Source organism: Drosophila sulfurigaster, chromosome X (assembly GCF_023558435.1).
Source record: "Drosophila sulfurigaster albostrigata strain 15112-1811.04 chromosome X, ASM2355843v2, whole genome shotgun sequence".
In the NCBI taxonomy this organism is placed as follows: domain Eukaryota; kingdom Metazoa; phylum Arthropoda; class Insecta; order Diptera; family Drosophilidae; genus Drosophila; species Drosophila sulfurigaster.
This window is the reverse complement of record NC_084885.1, coordinates 23921513-23940301: the sequence shown is the minus strand read 5'-3', so window position 1 is coordinate 23940301 and position 18789 is coordinate 23921513. Positions and strand designations below refer to the sequence as shown.

The window sequence follows — 18789 nt, the reverse complement described above, 5'->3', positions numbered from 1 at the left end:
TATGCTTTATGATGTTGGACTTGCCTCCTTCTGCCGCTTACATACATTTTCTGCAACCTCAAAGTTATAATACCCTTTTACCTCAAAGGCAGTGGGTATACAAAATACCTAAAAATAAAGCCAGTGGAATCTGAAATCTGGAATCTGGCATCGATTGGCGGCACGCACCAGCAACCAGCTATCAGCAACGAGCAACAGTTGCTGTAACCATCATACTATACAGTATGGTGTATGTACAGCAACATTATATGAGATATTGGTGGGGAACAAGTTTGTCCTTAGCGCTTAACAAGGTGGGCGCAACTCAGTGGGACATGCCTTCTTTTGTGCTGTGGAAGAAAGTGGAGCTTTCATAAGCGAGACTGGAAGCTAAGTCGTTGAGATTAAAGAGCTGCCGTTTAGTGGCTACTTAGCCGGCGATAAAATGAAAAAAGAAAGAAAAAAGAAAAAAGAAAAAAAAGCGAACTAAACTGAACGTGAAATTGCATTAAATGGCGTGGCACTGGGCCACAATGTGGTGCCCAAGCGGATTTGGGGCAACAAGCTTAACAAGCTTGTAAGCTTAAATGGCTTTTTAAAGAGCTGCCGCTTTTGCCCAAACAGTGTTCTGGTTTCCTCCCCTTCCCCACCCTTCAAAGTTAATAATAATCTGCACAGCAGCCACAGCAGCAATTACAAGGAGAACAACGGGCAGAAAATTGTCTGTATGTGTGTGTGTGTGGTGGGGAAATGGTTTATTGACTTGAAGGAACTACTGCTGCGTAGAAGAACACAACTAATGCTATTAAACGCTCATCATGATACTGATCATCATCAGCAGGCAGTCATTCCATCAGTCAGTCAGTCTCTGTCCTCGCTTCACGTCATGTGGCCGGCCCCAAACAACAATCTGTCCGAAAAGCGATAAAGTTATAATGGCGCAAATGTCGTACACAGTTTTTAAAATGGAGCCCAGAGACAGACAGACATCTCTTGCTCTTCTTCGTGTTCGCTTCTTCATCTAAGTCTTGGCTTAAAGCAAACGTTGCTGTTGCGTCTTTATCGCGATGTAGCCACTGCTCGACTTTGAAAACTGTTTACAAACTGTCTGACAGAGTTTTGACTGCTGTTTGGTTCCGTCGGCTTTAGTTGATGTCGCCGCTGCCACGCAGCTTGATAGACTGATCTCTCCCTCTCTCTGTCTCTGTCTCTCCACTTTGCAGGACGACAGCATGTCAGATGAATGGACTACAACATCGCTTTCTGGCTGGCTGTCTCGATGTCTGTCTGAGTCTTCTCTAGCTGCAGGCGACGACACGCTGCGCCTGTCAGTCGAGACTGATATTTCTGTTTCGCTCTGGCGTCTTAAAAGGCGGCACAGTGGGCGTGAAAAGTATACAACGCTTTTGAACCTGTAAGCAAATAATGCATTAATATTGAATGTTGTGGGAATCTAAAGACCAACATTACGCCAACTATAACTACACTCTGCATACGAAAGCCAAAAGCAAATCGTCGTTAAGTGAGCCTAATTGCAGCGAACACATCAGCAATTAGGCAGACAAACTAGGTTTTCTACTCAATGCATTCTTTTATTAGTTCAATGTGCTGCAAATTGAATAGATGTAGTTTATGTAGAAGCTCATAGAAAAGCTTGTAAAGTTAAAAAGCACATTTAAAAGCTCATTATGGAGTTTTTATTGTTTTACGAGTTCAATATTCTGAAAACAGTTTCATAAAAGCTGTAAAAGCATATAGAAAAGCTGCAGAAACACTTTTTAAATCTCGTTATGCAGCTTTCATAATTATGTAACACTGCAAAAGCACATCGAAAAGCTGCAAAAGCACATTAAAAAGCTCATTAGGAAGCATTAATAGTTTGTGTGCTCGATTGTTAGTTATAATAATATATTTATTAGCATAATATGAAAGTTCCCTTTAATAAAATTATCAAAAACTTCTAGTGAAAATGTAAAATGTTACGAAAAGCTTTTAAAGCGCAATGAAAAGCTCAATAGTTCAATAGTTTTACGAGTTCAGTTTTCTTCACATTAAAAAGATGCAACAACAAATTGCACAGCTCACTATTAAGTATTGATATTTATTAGCTTAACATGAAAGTTCTCTTCAATAAAATTAACGAAATATTACGAAGCTTTAAAGTATATAGAAAAGCTGATGATTGTATTCTTAACTGTTAATTAGAATAATATTATATTAAAATTCTTCTTAGTGCACTTACTTTCCCGCTAATTCAGCTTAATTCATTGAAATCATTTATCAGAATATTCATTTGTTATACGATTGGCAATTTGTGCAGCGATTAGTAGTTGCGCTTGTCAAACAAATTATGAACGTGATTTGAAATGAATGCGATGATTTTGTATTAACAAAGTTGCGCTGATCGATGGCGCAGTAAATTAAAACTAGAGTTGCAAAACAACTACGACAAAGTTTCATTGATCGATCGAGTTAAGAAGAATTGATGAAGAGATGAGTGAAAAAGTAGATTAATTAACAATTAATGAATGTACGACAAAAAATCACTGATCGATGCACTGTATTGCTGACTCGATTGACTCCACTGTGCCACAATGGGGCATCGGGCAATTTCATCTGGCGATTATAAATTTCAATTACAAGCAAGCTGCATTTCGGCATTAGATGGAAGGTGGATTATTATTGCGATACGATGATCACCTCAATTCTGAAACACTGGAAGCGTTTGCATCTAAACACCTTCTCGGAAGGTGGATCGGATCGCAACTCTGGCAATTGTCTGTGCGTTGTGTCTATAGCCTGAAGCTGCTGGCGGCTATTTGCACAATATTCCGATGGGTTTCTTTATTTTTCGTACCATAATTTAGGCGCGGGCGAGTCATATATCAAGAGAAGCAGCCGAGATGATGGTCTCAGATCTCAGCTCTCAGCTCTTTGTGATATATGACTGCAATGTCCTAATGATAATGACGTGCCAGACGAGGCCGAAGAGAGAGACTTGATCGACGTGGTGTATTCAGTATTCACTTCGGTTGTAGGCGGGCAAACAGAGCAAGGAGAATTTGCCGGCCTGAGTTTTAGAGTTGAGCTTATCTTTGGAAAGAGTTTTTCGTTTCACAAAATTATTGATTTAAAAAAAATGGAAAAAAAGAAGAGAAATATGTGATCGACGCGCGCGCGCGTTTGGCACACTCGGCAAATGTTGACTTTTGACTTGTGGCAAATGGGATGTGAGGAGAGGAAAGGTTTACCTGGTTGATTTGTTGATCGGTTTGATTGGTTTGTTGTCACAGCACGCGACGCAAACAACAAAACACAACACAAGTCAACTCAGCCAACTGCCAACTGGTGGCCTGACACAGTTATGCAAGTTCACACACAACACCCACGCACAAGTCAGTTGAAGTCGTCGTCGTCGTCGACGTCGTCGTTGTCGCATTAACCGTTTCAATTCCACATATAGATTTAATATTTACATATCCAAACGACCGATTTCTGTGTAAATAATTCCCCTTCACTGTGCGCGATATCAGTTTCGAGTGTCATAAAAATATATAGAGAGAGAGACAACAACGCACGCCAAAATCTTCCTTAAATAAACTCGCATATCTCCCACATTTCGCTCACTCTCTCACACTCTCTCGTCTTCTCGCTCTTTCTAGTTGTTGTCTTGTTCAAGTGAATTTGTGTGCGCTGTATCTATTGGCATTTACATTTATCATATCGCACTTACAGATAACTCTGATCCCATCTAACTAACATACATATTTATCAGTCTATCAATAGTCGCGAGTCTCTGTTTGCCTAACCAAGTGATTTACATTTTGTGCGGAAACGATCGAACACGATTGCTTTCTAACTGTGTCATACTTAAAACGAGAGATCGTTAATGGAAGTAAATACCATATTAATCGTATATCTTCATCATCATTTCCGTGCATTAAAATGTAATTTTTCAGAAGAAGATATACTAAAAATATGGGATTTACTTCTGTTAATGATCTTCCGTATTTGTATTTCGAAATATTATTTGTAGATCGCTAAATTATGCTACTAATTGCTTAATATGTGCGCTCGCTTGATTTGTGTACAAAACAGTACATCAATAAAGATTGAATATATATTGTATTATTTATTTTAGTTGAATTTTATATATTATATTATATATTATTATATATATTGTAACTATTATATTATATTGTAATTCAGCTTTGCTTTTTAAAATGTTATTTATATAAAGTAAAAAAATTATAAATCGATTTCATAAACAACTTTTAATAGCCGAGGAAGTCTCGAGATACAGATTATTTTCCGTAATATAGTTTTTATGATCTCTGAAAAGTTGGTTGCGTTTGAAAAAAAATTGTAGAAGTTATATAATATAAGAAATACTTTTGTTTTGGTAAAAACGCCTATGGTATATTTTAAATGTAGTACTATTCCAATATACCAAATACAGCACTCGGTATATGTTTAGTATTTTTGTGGTATATTAATTCAGTATATTTTATATTTTAAATGTAGTACTATATCAATATACCAAATAAAGCATTTTGTATATTTTTCTATTTTTCTGGTATAATTATTTGGCATATTTCGTATTTAGAATGCAGTAACTTTCGATATACCAAATATGTATATCGCATTTTTAGTGTTATTCAGTATATGAATTGAATATATTTTGAAATTCATAGACTTGCCTTTTTTCAAAATGGATACCGGGTATCTCACAGTCGAGCACTTTCTACTTCATCTTTCTTACTTGTTTTTGTATATGTTAATCAATAAATACAGTAAAATTTGCAGCGCTCTAAAAAGTAATTCGTTAAATTTCGAATTTGTGTATGCCTTTTAATCTGAAAGCCAAAATCAGTTCTTTGGCTTTGAAGATGAAGCGAAAATTTACGATGCGCCCCGGACAATTCGAATTCTAACAAACTCTTCATCATCAAACTGACAGCAGCAGGATCAGCAGGAGGAGGAGGAGGAAGGGCAGAAGGAGGCGAGAGAGGAACACATCATGCATACATTCATTGATCGTGTGTACTATATTATCCATATATCCTGCTATGTAGTTTATCACACAGCGATCATAAACTATTTTGTCTGCTGTCACATTCAAACCACAAAAAACTAACAACAAAAAACCAAAACTTCTTTGAATTTCCCTTTCTCTCGCTCTCGCTCGTTCAACTCATTTTCATTCCGTGAGCTGTTTGCATTTTTGATTGATCGCTTTATACGTAGCACAAGGAATGAGAGTACCACAAGAAAAAAAATGTAAATGCGACAAAACCACCAAAAAAGTAAACCGAAAAGAAATACATAAGTAAAATTCTGCTGGAACATTGGCATCGATCATCATTTGGCGATCAGCTCTCGCTCTCTCTCTCTCTCCTTCTACACGTCAACAAATGTTGATAATCAAATCAAAGAAGAACACAGGACCAGATCAAGAAATTGTGATTGTACGTACACAGGTTCATGGAATCATCATAACATCAAATCAAAAGTGGGATCGAAGAGAGAGGGAGAGAGCGAGAGCGAGAGGTAGAGAAAGGTCGACTCTTTCTTTGCCTACCTACGCACAAGGATCGCACAGCGATCGACAATCGTTGATATTGCTGCATAATTAAATTTAAACAAATCAAACTGCCATTGCAGCAAAGGAAACAGAAATCAAGTTGTACATTCAGACCACCAAAGAGAGTGAAAGAGCTGGCCACAAGTGAAATAATTTGCTGGGCCCCAACCCAGCTACATATTCAGTCCAATGAGATCAACCGATCAGCGATCGACCGATCAGCCGCCGATCGACCTACACACATATTATGGTAGGCAGTAGCAAATGGTAGAGCAGAAATTCACTCGCAGAAATATGCTCGACTTTAAGATACTATATGGATAGGTAATTAATTTTGTATTTAAATAAAAATATAATATAATAATAAAATAAATATTAAAAAAGGTTTAACAAACGTTGGAAATTAGTAAGTTATCTAAAATACCAATTTTTAGGAGGGTATTATAACACCTAGGAGATAGAGATATAATTTTTTTTCATATGGGAAAATTCGACCACTTACTAAAGGTCTTAGTTGCTTTGGCTGATAATCTGGTATATTTTGCACTCTGTGGTATATTTTAAATGTAAACCAATATACCAAATATATATTTTCTTATACTTCATCTCATACTCATATATATTTGCTTACTTGTTTGACAATATTGCAAATAATTGTCCCTCAAAAAATTGTTGCTACCGAGCTAATTCAAACTTTTGTTGCAATTTTTTTTCTTTTTGTCTACATTTATACATTGGCAAAGTCCCATTTTCTAAAAAAGTGTTTAATCAATAAAAAGAAAGGAACATTTTTTTATATTTCATTCAGTTTCTAGATACAATATTATTTTAATTTTCATAATTATTTTTACTATTTTATTACTTGTATTATTCTTCTTATTCTTATTCCTAGTCTGTACTATCGTTTACTTTTAAAAGTCTTATACATTGAGAATAAATACTTGAGGCTTAATCAGTTATGCAATTTTCTTTCTCACATGTTTGTTATACCCTCCATGCTCAATCGGGTATTGTATAAAGTGAAACAAGAAGTACAACAAGTTGAAGCTGGAAGCTATGGCTCTTCTTGTTGTTGTTGTTGTTGCTGTGGCTGTTGTGGCTGTTGTTGCTGTTGCTGTCTCCTGCACTGATCGTTTAATCTAGCGCTAAAGATCTGGCAGCGTCCTACGTAGCGCAAGTGAACTGAAAACTGAAAACTGAAATGATTGAATTGTGTCTTGCTGTCGATCAATGCGGTGGTGCGTGAGTTGATCTCCAGACGGGGAACTGCTGCAAACTCAAACTGCAATTGGGACTTGGAAGTTGGGACTGATCCGAGGAGTTGCTGCCTGATCGCCAGACATTGATATTGTGATATTGTGATACAATGCAATGTGGATACAGTTTGTATGCAAAACGATCATCGCTCCTGCATTTTGCATAATCTTGCCGCTGGACATGCAAAATACTCTGTGTATCGTCTTTTTTTCTCTCTTCTTCTTTTGCTAGTCACAGGCCACAGTCCTCAGTGCTCAGTTTGACGTTGAGTCCTGTTTCCGATCGCTGTCGCAGACTTTCACAGTTTTATAACAAATTTGATTGAATTGCCATTGCCGTTGCCATTGAGTTGGGGTTGAGTTTTTTTTACGTTGTTGTTGCTGTTGTTCTTGCCTTTTGATGTCTGCACCTTGCAAATGATTATGAATTGATTTTTGATTGCATTTTGCATATTATTCACATCCTTAAGATATGCGCATTCAAATTTATTTCTCTCTGGAGTTTCCCGTTACAACCAATTCGTCATCAGCTGCTCTCTTCTCTGTTCTTCTTCCGTTCTTCGTCTTCTTCCCGGTAATTAGCACACGTGTCCAGTGATCGACAAAACTGATCTTTGATCTAGGCAAACAGGGAACAACATGTGCAAATATCTCTACGAGTAATCACAAAGATTTGCATCACACATACGGATGCATTCATGATGCATGGCGCATGTTGCACAATGATTGAGTCATCTTCCTTCTTCGTTCATGAGCCATCATCGATCATCGTAGGCAAAGCAAAAAAAAAAACATTGTGCATTGTGTCTTGGTCAGTTTCTGTGTCTTTGTGTTTACTTTAGGTAGCCAAAATACTATTTAATGAAGTGTCCCTTCTCATCTCGTCTCGTCCCGTGTGTGTCTTTTACCTTCTAATGTGCCTTAATGTTTATGCAAAATCACTGCGAATCGCCATATCCATGAGCCATCCATCTCGACGGGGTTCTTCTTTTTGCTTACACGTGCTAGGCTCATGGGAATTGTGAAATCCTCAGGTAGCTCTACTCTTATCAGCTACTGCACATGTGAGATGCAGCTAAACAGATAATAGTAATAGAGAATACACATGCATATCAAGATTTCGTTGTCCGAAACAAGTTTTGATCAACAAGAGTTGATGTTTTGCTAGTCTTTACTATTTGCTACATTTAGTATTTTAAACTTGTAATACTTTTGTATTATATATTTTATACATACATGGTATAAGGCAATACAACAAACTTACTTAAGTCAGTGTTTACAATAAATTCTGAAAATGATAGATTTAAATTAATGTACGACACTTTTCAGGCAAGATTTTTTTTGGATATACTTCTTGGAGCTATTTGTTTATTGACTATTTGGTATATTTTGAGTCTTTGTTTGCGGTATATTAATTTGGAATCTTTTAAGGATAATGTTGCATGTATTGGTATTGTTTAAAACGAGAATCGGATATCTCTCAGTTGAGCAAACTCCACTGTAGCTTTCTTACTTGTTTTATTAAGAATTTATTAACTTGAATTATTCAATATGGTGCTTAAATGTTTCTATTTTGCTTTAATGAAATAATAATTACATTGAAAAGGAATATATTATATAAATAAATAATGTATTCTCATGTACAAAACTTCTTATTCCTTCAAAACAATTTCTATCGAAATCGATTTTAGTTCAATTTGAAATTTAAAAACAAAAATGAATTCTTATATATTGAAAGAATGCTTGCACTTAAATATCAATACTCGTATAATAAAAAGAATCAATTTATTGATAATTTTAAAACAACTTAAACTTCATTACTTGCCTTAAAAATCTATCAAAATGTGTGCAACTAATATGAAATTTATTCTTAAGACTTAAGCATATTTTGCAATTTTATTAAGTGCTTTTTATGAACAACTGTGGTTCGCTTTTAATAGTCGTCATTTGTCGGAATGAGTATGGCTGTTGCCCACATAAATGTAACATATATATGATGATCACTTTGGTTCTCTATAAAGTGCGGCAATCAGCGGCAGCATCTGCTATCTGGTTGAGTTAAGCGCAAAGCTCAAATGTTAGCATCGCATTGCCAGCTGATAAGCTTCCATGTAACCGGACAGATGAGGGCCGTTGGTTGGTTGGCAAAGTTGGTAAAGTTGGTAAAGTTGGCAATCCTAAATCGATTTCTTATGTTGCCGCGCTTATCGACAGCAAGGCGACAGAGGAGTTGGGAGGCAAGCAGGGAGGCAAGCAGGGAGGCGCAGGGAGGCGCAGGCAGGCAGCAGCAAAGTTTAAGATTAGCCAAGTGGCAAGTTGATTCCATTATCAGTCAGCCGCCACATAAGTTGATGTAAGATATATTAAGAGATAAATAACATTGCCAGTGTTTCACTGTGTGTGTGAGTGCATAAACAGATCGATGAGGTTCTGCGTTCGAGTCATTCGAACCATATCGCAAGAGGCGAGCAACTTTATTAGAGCCTCTTAACACGATTGCCAATTGATAGCCCTTTTCTTTCATTTGCTTCGTTTTTTCAGTTTTTTTAGCTGCTGCCAAAAGACATTAACAAACTGGCGAGCAGATCAACAGATCAACTTAAGATCGGGGCGCGCGATCAACTGTTTTGGCTGAGAGATACTACTACAGATTCGCGCTGTGATCAGAACCGATCAGCGATCAGCGGATCAACGCAATTAAAATGTTATCGCTGTTTGTTGTTAACGTTGACGAGCCACAGCGCAAAGACTTCCTGTGTGCTCCCAGTAATACACTCTATCCACATCGTGGCATAGGAGCCAATGTGATGGAGCTTGTCAGTGAGGATAACGACAATAGGTAAGTGAACCTTTTTATAGAAGTATTTTTTCTGATGCATGCTTTTTTATCCAACATATTTCTGCATTTATTAATCACATAATCAACGAGATTGAGTGGTGAACTACTCGTTGAACCGGTTCATTATCTTAACAATTAACTTGTACCCGAAATTCTTTATAACATTAGTTAAGTTCCTTAACTCTGACTAATTAAGAAGTATTACAAAATCTTTTTGTTTGTGGTTCACAAAAATATTACAGTCTGTTCCATGGGTGAACCATTTTCAACGAGTTTGAGCGCTGAACCACTTGTTGAACCGGCTTATTACTTTCGAAATTGTATATATTATAAATGTATAAGTCAAATTCCTTAACACTGATTAATTAAGAAGTGTTATTCAATCGTTTTATGTATGTGATTCAACAGTAAACCACAGTCTGTTCCATTGCTGAACCGTTTTCTGAACCATTTGAAAAATAAAAATGTTTTATTAAATTATATCTATGTAAATGCAACCAGTAGAGTTATAGCATATCATTTGCTGACTGCGAAATTCATTGGCAATACCCCTGAATCACTTTAGATATACTTTCTGCTTTTTCTGAACCGGTTCAAAGATGAAGATATAAATGAAAATGTGAGTTTTGCTCACTTTAGCAGCTTTGTTTAAATATCTATATAAAATATTGCTCATGATATTTGAAGCCGAGATGCAGTACATTGCTGAACCACTTACTGAACCGGTTCAAATGCAAAGAGAAATGGTTCACATAAGTTTCGATTACTTTAACAGCTTTATTTAAATATCCCCATTCAATATATCTAACTACATAGCTCAAATCAAAATGCAGTCCATCACTGAACCGCTTACTGAACCGGTTCAAGTGCATAGAGTTAAGGTTTATATGAATTTAAAGTAAGCATACTTATACATATATTAAATATTTCTAATATTAGCTGAAATTCAGAAGCTGAACCGCTTACTGAACCGGTTCGAGGGCAAGAAGCAGCACGTTTTCGTACTTCTTCATTACACATTTGTATTGAAAGCAAGTGTATTATTGATTCGTTTCGGCATCATTTGCATGGTGCTGCTTGTTGCTTCACGCCTTTGGCATTTCGCTGAAAACTTAATTTAATTAATTGCCAAACACACACATTTCCCATAAAAAAAAGACAAAAAAGAAAAAGAAAACAAAACTGCAGTTCAGTGTCCAATGCCAGGCTCTCGGTTTTCAGTTGTGCAGTTTTGCAGCCTCTTCCTCTTCCTACCGATATTATAGTGCAACGATTGCAAAGTGAGCTGCCATTTCGATCTTCACTTAAGGCGCAAACTTGAATAATTGGACTTGGCAAAAGTTGGGCATTTAAAACTGATTCGTTTTACGAGCGCATTGCACTCGCCTTTATGATTGGCAATTAATTAGGCCAAAAGCACACGAATGCGAACTCGAATTCGAAATGTCTGCGAAATGCGAAATACGAATGCAGAGTACTCTTTGCCTGGAGGTTATTTGTTTTTACAGCTACCGTACTTAATAGTCGGCCTCCTCTTCTCATTGATACGCGCTTCGATTTGTTTGCTTAATTAATCGCAGCTGTAATAATAATAATAATAATACTTCTTCTTCTTCGTCTTCGTCTGCTGCATTTCTGCGTAAGCAGGCATGAAATTAGTTTTTGTTTTCTGCTTTGTGTTGAACTTGGAATCGATTAACACGCGCAATTGCATTTGAATGGCAAATATGGCGCATTGCATTGTACAATTTGTATTGTCCAAGTGAGTGAGTGGACTACTTTACCCTTAACCTCTTGCCCCTCACACTTGGCCATTGTGTCGTCATTCGGCCATTCGACATGGCAATAATAATAAGAATGATATTCTATATATACATAAGAACGAGAACGAGAAGGAGAAATGAATGCTATGCTAATCCTTTTGAGAGACGTGTGTGGGCTGCGCCAACGCGGGATTAGTGTGATGCATTTTTTTCATCTCTTCTTTTTTTTGGCATGAAATGAGTGCATCAAGACACAAAAAGAAATGCGTTTTTTATTGTGAACGAACGAACGTGCCAAGCAAAAGGACGAGACCTAAGACCTCGATTGCGAAGACCACCCTAAAAGATTCAACTCCGACTCCGAGTTGAGCTACGAAAATTTATTGCCACACATCCAACGAGATTCGAGGGACCTGTGAAAGGATCTACTTAGCCTCAACCTTGGCCTGGCTGCGCATGCGCAGACACTTCATTTCAATTTTAATTAGAGCAACGCTTGGAATTTCTTCTTTTAGTTTAAGGGAAATTGTCTGCATCTCATTCCCATTCCCATTTCATTTTCATTTTTAGTTGCATTTTGTATTCATTTTTTCTGCTTTTTTTTTGGGTTTAGTTAGTCTGTCGGCGCATTTCTTTTGATTGTTGTGTGGACCTTTTTTCGATTATAATTAGATGGCAAAATGCCGCTGCAAGAAATTGATTGTTAAATAATTTACTTGTGCCACCTTTGCGGCGCTGATTGGACTCCGAAGTTGCTGCTGCAGTTGTGGCAGGCATTGGGGAATTGACTCGACTCGAGTGTAGCAGCAAAAGTAACCAGAAGTTGACTAGCCAACGACTCTAAAACTTTGCTCAAAATGCATTTGAGTGAAACTTTATGAAAAGAAAAATGAAAGCTTTGTTGTTGTTGGTTAATTAACCTGCAGAACATTTTTAAGGTTAATAAGTCTATAGCTTAAATGACAAAATTCATTTCTAAAACTCTTTAAGATCATGCTCGAAGATTTCATTTACATTGACGCGCAAGTATTTTACATTTGAAGAGAATGTAATATATATTATATAATTAAGTTAGCCTAACTAGTCAGTTAAATAGTTATATGAAATATGTCTATGTAAGGCGCTGAATCACTTTGTGAACCAATTCAATGCTAAAGATATAAATAAGAATGTGAATTTAGCTTAATTTAGCAGCTTTATTTAAATATCTATATTAAATATTTCTAACCGAGATGGGGTACATCGCCAAACCACTTATTGAACCGGTTCAAAGACAAAGAGAAATGTTTCATATGAATTTAACTTACTTTAGCACATTTATTGAAGTATTTCTAATATTAGTTGACATACAGATGCTACTGAACCGGTTCGAAGGTATAAAGGAATATGTTTTCCTACTTCTTCGTTACACATTCGTTGAAAGCAAGTGAAATATTGATTAATTTGCATGGTGCAATTTATAGATTTTAGCTTGTAAGTAAATTGATACTAATTTCTCAATCGGATATAAGAAAATATTCTAGCATATTTATTTGCTTCAATTGAAAGTAAAGAATGCATTATTTAGTTTGTAAATATAGTCTCTTTATCTCTTTCTAAGAGCAAGCCAAAAAAAACTGTATTTTTGATCGTGTTTTTGTTAACTCCACTGGCAGCCCTCGCATTAGCCACTTGCTGCACCCATTCCTGGAGTTGTATGCAAAATATGCCGACACAAATCAAAAATGAAATCGGCCAATGCCAAAGCTAACGAGGCGACGCTCTCGACGTTCGCCAGCAAGCTAGAGCCGCAAAGGGGAATTCCCCTCTTGAGCGCTCAAGAGGGGTGGAGAAGGAGGAGAAGAAGAAGCAGCTACTGATTCAGTTGCCTGCTGTGGCGACTTCTGCCGTCTGCGCATGCGCGGAAGCAAAAAGGGGCAAAAATTAGGCGTACATTTTTATTGGCGACAGTTGCGGATAAGAAGCAACGGAATTTTAGCTGTGAATTTGTTGCTCTCAGTTTCTCAGACTGCGTATTTGTTTTTGTATTTGCCTTGCAAACGAAGCCACAGCTAAGCTATGCATGCATAATCAAGTATATATTTTGCTGACTGTTGGGATACATCACTGAAGCACTTTAGAAATGGTTCGGAAATTATAAAAATGGTTTAGAATATTTGTGAAGTATGAATTAATAATTTAGCTTAATTAGGGATAATCATTTAAATAGTCATATTTAGTATTTTGAGTGTTTGCCACTGAACCACTTACTGAACCGGTTCATAGATTAAAATAAATGGTTTATATGAATTTAGCTTAGTTCAGCAATCTTGTTTATGTTTCTCTATTCAAAATTCCTAATGTTAGCATGACAGATAGATGCGTTAGTCTTCTGAACCACTTACTGAACCGGTTCAAACTTAAAGATAAATGATTTCTATACATTTAGCTGACTTCAGCAGTATTATTTATATATCTGTGTATAAAAATTCTTAATATTATTATGAATAGGGATGCGTTAGTCCTCTAAACCTCTTACTGAACCGGTTCAAAGATAAACATTAATGGTTCATGCTTCATACTTCAGCAGTTTTATTTATATATCTTTATTAAAAATTTCAAATGTTAGCATGCCTCTATTATTTTAGTCCTCTTAACGACTTACTGAACCGTTTCATAGATAAAGATAAATGTTTGAAATGCCTTTAGGTTACTTCAGTAGTTTTATTTATATATCTGAATTAAAAATTCCTAATTTTAGCATGATAGATAGATGCATTAGTCCTTTGAACTACTTACTGAACCGGTTCAAAGGTAAAAAGCAAAAAGATCTCAGTTTCTCAGACTGTGTATTTGTTTGCTTTGCCATACTAAAGCAAGCTAAACCACTTAAGTGGTAACAGCCCCCCCAAAAAAAACAAAGACAAGACACTTGTGTGCGTCAGTTTCGGGTGAAAAAAAAGAAGGGTTAAGAGGCAGCTACTTTTGTTTATTATTGTTGTGAGGATAATATTTAGATTGAGGGCGGAACAGTAGCTGACCACAAAATATTGTATGTGAAATTTCGCCAGAAAACGGAAGAGTTACTGAAGTCGAGAGTCTAGAGTCGAGAGAGAGTTGCAGTTACAGTTCCGAGTAGCGAGATGAGTCGAGAATTTTCCATAGACAGGAAGTGCGTCTTGGCTTCGGAGTTTTTAGCAAGAAATGCAGTTATTGATAGATTGATACCAGCATAATAATAATGTGACTGGCTTGTGTCTGGCGCGTGTGTTTTGCCAAAAGATGCTGGTTGTCGTCTACGTTTTTGCTAACCGCAACAAGTCCCAATGGAGCGAGAGAGAGAGAGAGAAAGAGAAAGAGTGAGAAACAGTTGCCAGGTGTGTGTAGAAGGAAGGCAAGGACACAACCGAGAGCAATGTAAATGTCACACAGCTGCTCGCTGTTCTCGTGCCAAATAGATGCGCATATTCAACGCTAATTGTGTATAAATATTTTGACCAAAAACAAGGCTAAAAACCACAGGCCAAAACACAGCAGGCAAATGAGCAAAAGACAACAACGAATGCACTTCTAATAGATACATTCTTTCCTTCATTCGTTCGTTCGCCTGTGTGACAATTAGAAACTGCTTAGCTTTTGTTGTGTTTGGCCCTTTTTACCTATTCAATACTATTTTGAGGGCTCAAACCTACTCGCAGCATGCTAATAACAGTTAAGAACCCAACACATTTTTGCTCATTTCAAGGCTCAGAGACAGCAGCATGTTGTGCGGTCCTTGGTTTTCAGCCATTTACCAGCATTGTTTTGACATGGACAATGTTTTGACCGCATTGCCAAAACCAAAATACATAAAACCCCCGCTGAGCACACAAACACCTTCTCTCTCTCTTTATATATATATCTATCTATATATGTTCTCTCTGTCGCTGATATCAACTCACTCCCTAGTTTTGTTGGTGGTCCCTTCAGTTGACAATTCAAAACTCATTGCCATTGTTTCGTCGTCCGCGTTTTATATGCGTGACATCTTATTTCGTTTTCTTTCTATTATTGGCTTCAACCTTAACCTTTGGTCTTCTAGTTCTGGCTGCGCTTTCGTCAATTGTTATTGAATTGAGTTCTCAAATGTTTGTCTCCTTTTATAACAAATTTTGTTGTCATTGTTCGAAAATTCGCCGATTCGAGATGCATTCGCTGCGATAAGATTCTGGAATTGTGTTTTTCTTTCCACATCTGCTACCGCAAATTGCATTAACTTGGCCCATGGACAATTGAGGCGTGATTGAGGGGCGCGTTTTGTGGCGTTGTGTGCGGTAACCCACGTCTAACGACCGCAAATTCATTTACTCAATTCCCTTCCATTGTTCATCGTCGTGCCAATTGTTTTGTGGCGTTCCAATCGCAATCGCCCAGAGGGACTTGGATGACCGATCGCCAGCGAGTTTGCTCCTTGTTGTGTTCCTTGAAAACTTTCCTCCTTTGTTGCAAATGCAATTCTGCTTAGTCAGTTTTAGTTTTTATTTAGTTTCCATTCGCTATTGAATAGAGTTTTTCAGTGTAACGAAATCAAAGGCAAGTATTTGCTTGGCATACAAACTGAAATAAAATAAATTAAATGTATCTTTACGACTCTGACTTTCATTAGCCATAAAATCATAAAGCAAATTTCAAATTTTCTTTTGTTTTATTTTTATTATATAATTTTTAACTCTAATAAGAATTCGAAAAATTATAAAAAAGTTGTGTTCACTAATGTAATATTAATATTTTATTCAAAGAGATTTATTAACAATAACTTGTTCGTACTCTCCACCAATTTTTCATTTATATCCTTTTTAAATTTGACTTCATTCTGCTGGAACACTTTCCTAAATGTACTATAGCTCATGTTTTTGGTGCTGCTTCGTAGTAATTTTTTAACAATTGACCAAAGATTTTCATTTGGATTGAGGTAGGAACTTTGTACTGAATTAAAAATGTTATTTTCCAATCGATCCCTTCAACATTTTTGCCTCATTTTGTGGGAAAACATTTTCGATTTTAGTTGCTTTGAACATTTATATATAAAATTGGGAAGGTTGAAATCCGAAATGAGATGGAAGAAAGTTGTAACATCAAAGGGTACAAATTCCGCCAGAGAATTAATAACCTTATATATGACTTAGAGATATTTAGCAGATACTTAAATATATTGCAGATACTGAATAAAACTTAAGCTGTAATATTTGTTGAGTTGCTGCACACTTCACATCATTTAGCCGCTTACAATTAGCCTCAAGCAACTGTGAACTGCAAAAGTATCTATCACATATTTCCATTCTGTCAAAGGAGTCTCTAAGATGTATCTCAATGTATTTCTATATGGATTGTCAGGTACAAAAGTATCTATCAGATCTATCCATCTATCAAAAAGTATCTCGGTATCACTCTCAGCTATAAAGGTATATATCAGATATTTATATCTATTAAAAGTGTCTCTAAGATGTATCTCTCTATGCACACTGTCAGCTGCAAAAGTATCTTTGAGATATCTCTATGCGCATTGTCAGCTCAAAAATATCTGTCACATATTTCTATATTTCAAGAGTATATCTTTAATATTTCTTTGTCTATTGTCAGCTATAAAAGTATTTGTCATATATTTCTATCTATATAAAGTGTCTCTAGGATATATGTATCTCTATGTGCACTGTCAGAGATATCTCAATTTGCACTTTCAGCTGCAAAAGTGTCTGTCAAATATCTCTTTACGCATTGTCAGCTACAAAAGTATCTGGAAGATATCTATGTAATCTTTTAAGTGCAAATATCTGTGAGATATGTTTATCTGCAATTTCAGTTTCGAAAGTATCTCGCAGATGCTTGTATCTGTCAATAGTATCTCTATGTGTATTGCCAGCTAAAAAAGTGTCCATCAGATATGTTTATATATCAATAGTATCTCTCAGCTGCAAAAGTATCTGCCAGATATATTGCATTATCAGTTGCAAAAGTATTTATGAGTTATCTCAAATTGGACTTTCAGCTGCAAAAGTGTCTGTCAAATATCTCTCTACGCATTGTCAGCTACAAAAGTATTTGGAAGATATCTCTATGTGCACTTTCAACTGCAAATGTATCTGTCCGATATTTGTATGTATTAAAATAATCTCTCAGCTGCAAAAGTATCTGTCAGATATATTTTTATCTATCATATCTCAATTTGCACTTTCCGCTGCAAAAGTGTCTGTCAAATATCTCTCTACGCATTGTCAGCTACGAAAGTATCTGCAAGATGTCTTCATCAGCATAGAGCACTAACATAGAGCCTCGTCTCGTCTCGTCTCGTCTCATTTCGTTGGCAGCTACACACTAAGCTGGTCCGCCTCCAAGCATCAAGTGCACTTAGTCTCTGTCTCTCTGTCTTTGTGTGCGTTACACGCGTGCTGTCTAACGGATCAGAGCTCATTACGTCAGCCTAATCCAAGCGTCAAGCATGTCCATTTGCTGGTCAGGATCTGAAGGGGGAGGAGAAAAGAGAGTGTGAGAGAAAGAGAGAGAAAGCAAGCAAAGCTGTTAAGCGCATTCGTTGCGCATGCCGCCCACGTCATTTCCTCGTCTTTTCTTCACAAAAAATTAATTAGTTAAAACCAAAACGAGAGAAAAAAAAAGGTGTTGGAAATCTCTGATTACGCTGGTAATTTTAGACATCTCTCTCTCTCTCTCTTTCTCTTTCTCTGTAATGCGAGTAATTCCCATCCTCTATTCTAACACATTTGCGCGGTAATTTACAATTTCGATAATTTCGACAATTTTCGGTTCTCCTTATCATAATCATATTTGCCACGCCATCGTCGACAGTTCGTGAGTTTGCAATTCTAAGCCAGGAAACAACTCAATTTGTTCGTATATCCTGTGAAGGTGTCGCTATTTCTATTTCTATTTCTCTTTTCCCTTTGCCTCCTTCTCCTTTTTATCTGGTGTTATTTTTGTGGTTTTTCCTACTCATTTTGATGGCCATTTCCCAGCATTTAGGCGTTTACACAAACATTTTCAATGTATATTTTCTTTTGGGGTCGCATAAAAGGTGAGCAAAAAATACATGAAAAAAAAATACATTTTTATTCTGTCACATTTCCTTCCGTTTAGCTTGTAATTACAAACGCCAATCATATTTCCTTTTCATATTTTTGGCACTGCAATAATATTATTTCGATACCAGCCGAGATTATATTGCTCTTAATGTATTTATCTTCTTTTGCGGTTTCTAGTTGCTCTCTCTCTGTATCATTTCAATGTTTTCAAGAGTCGTTTATTTTGTCTCGTTAATTTTGAATTTTTGTTTGTCTTCTTACTATTAAAACATATTTTATGTTTGGATTCCATTTCCAATATGTTTAACAGTCATTT

General features: G+C 36.4%; 1 protein-coding gene and 1 long non-coding RNA gene across 2 annotated transcripts in view; one reads left to right on the top strand and one right to left on the bottom strand.

Annotated features, from left to right (window-relative positions):
* LOC133848277 (uncharacterized) overlaps positions 1–9651 on the top strand; it is a 79588-nt gene extending 69937 nt beyond the window's left edge. Inside the window, exon 4 of the long non-coding RNA XR_009895245.1 lies at positions 9370–9651. This is a non-coding gene — a long non-coding RNA (uncharacterized LOC133848277). The remainder of the gene's footprint in view (positions 1–9369) is intronic.
* LOC133847805 (ubiquitin-conjugating enzyme E2 H) overlaps positions 1–18789 on the bottom strand; it is a 158371-nt gene that overhangs the window by 99540 nt on the left and 40042 nt on the right. The gene's annotated exons all lie outside the window — the stretch shown is intronic.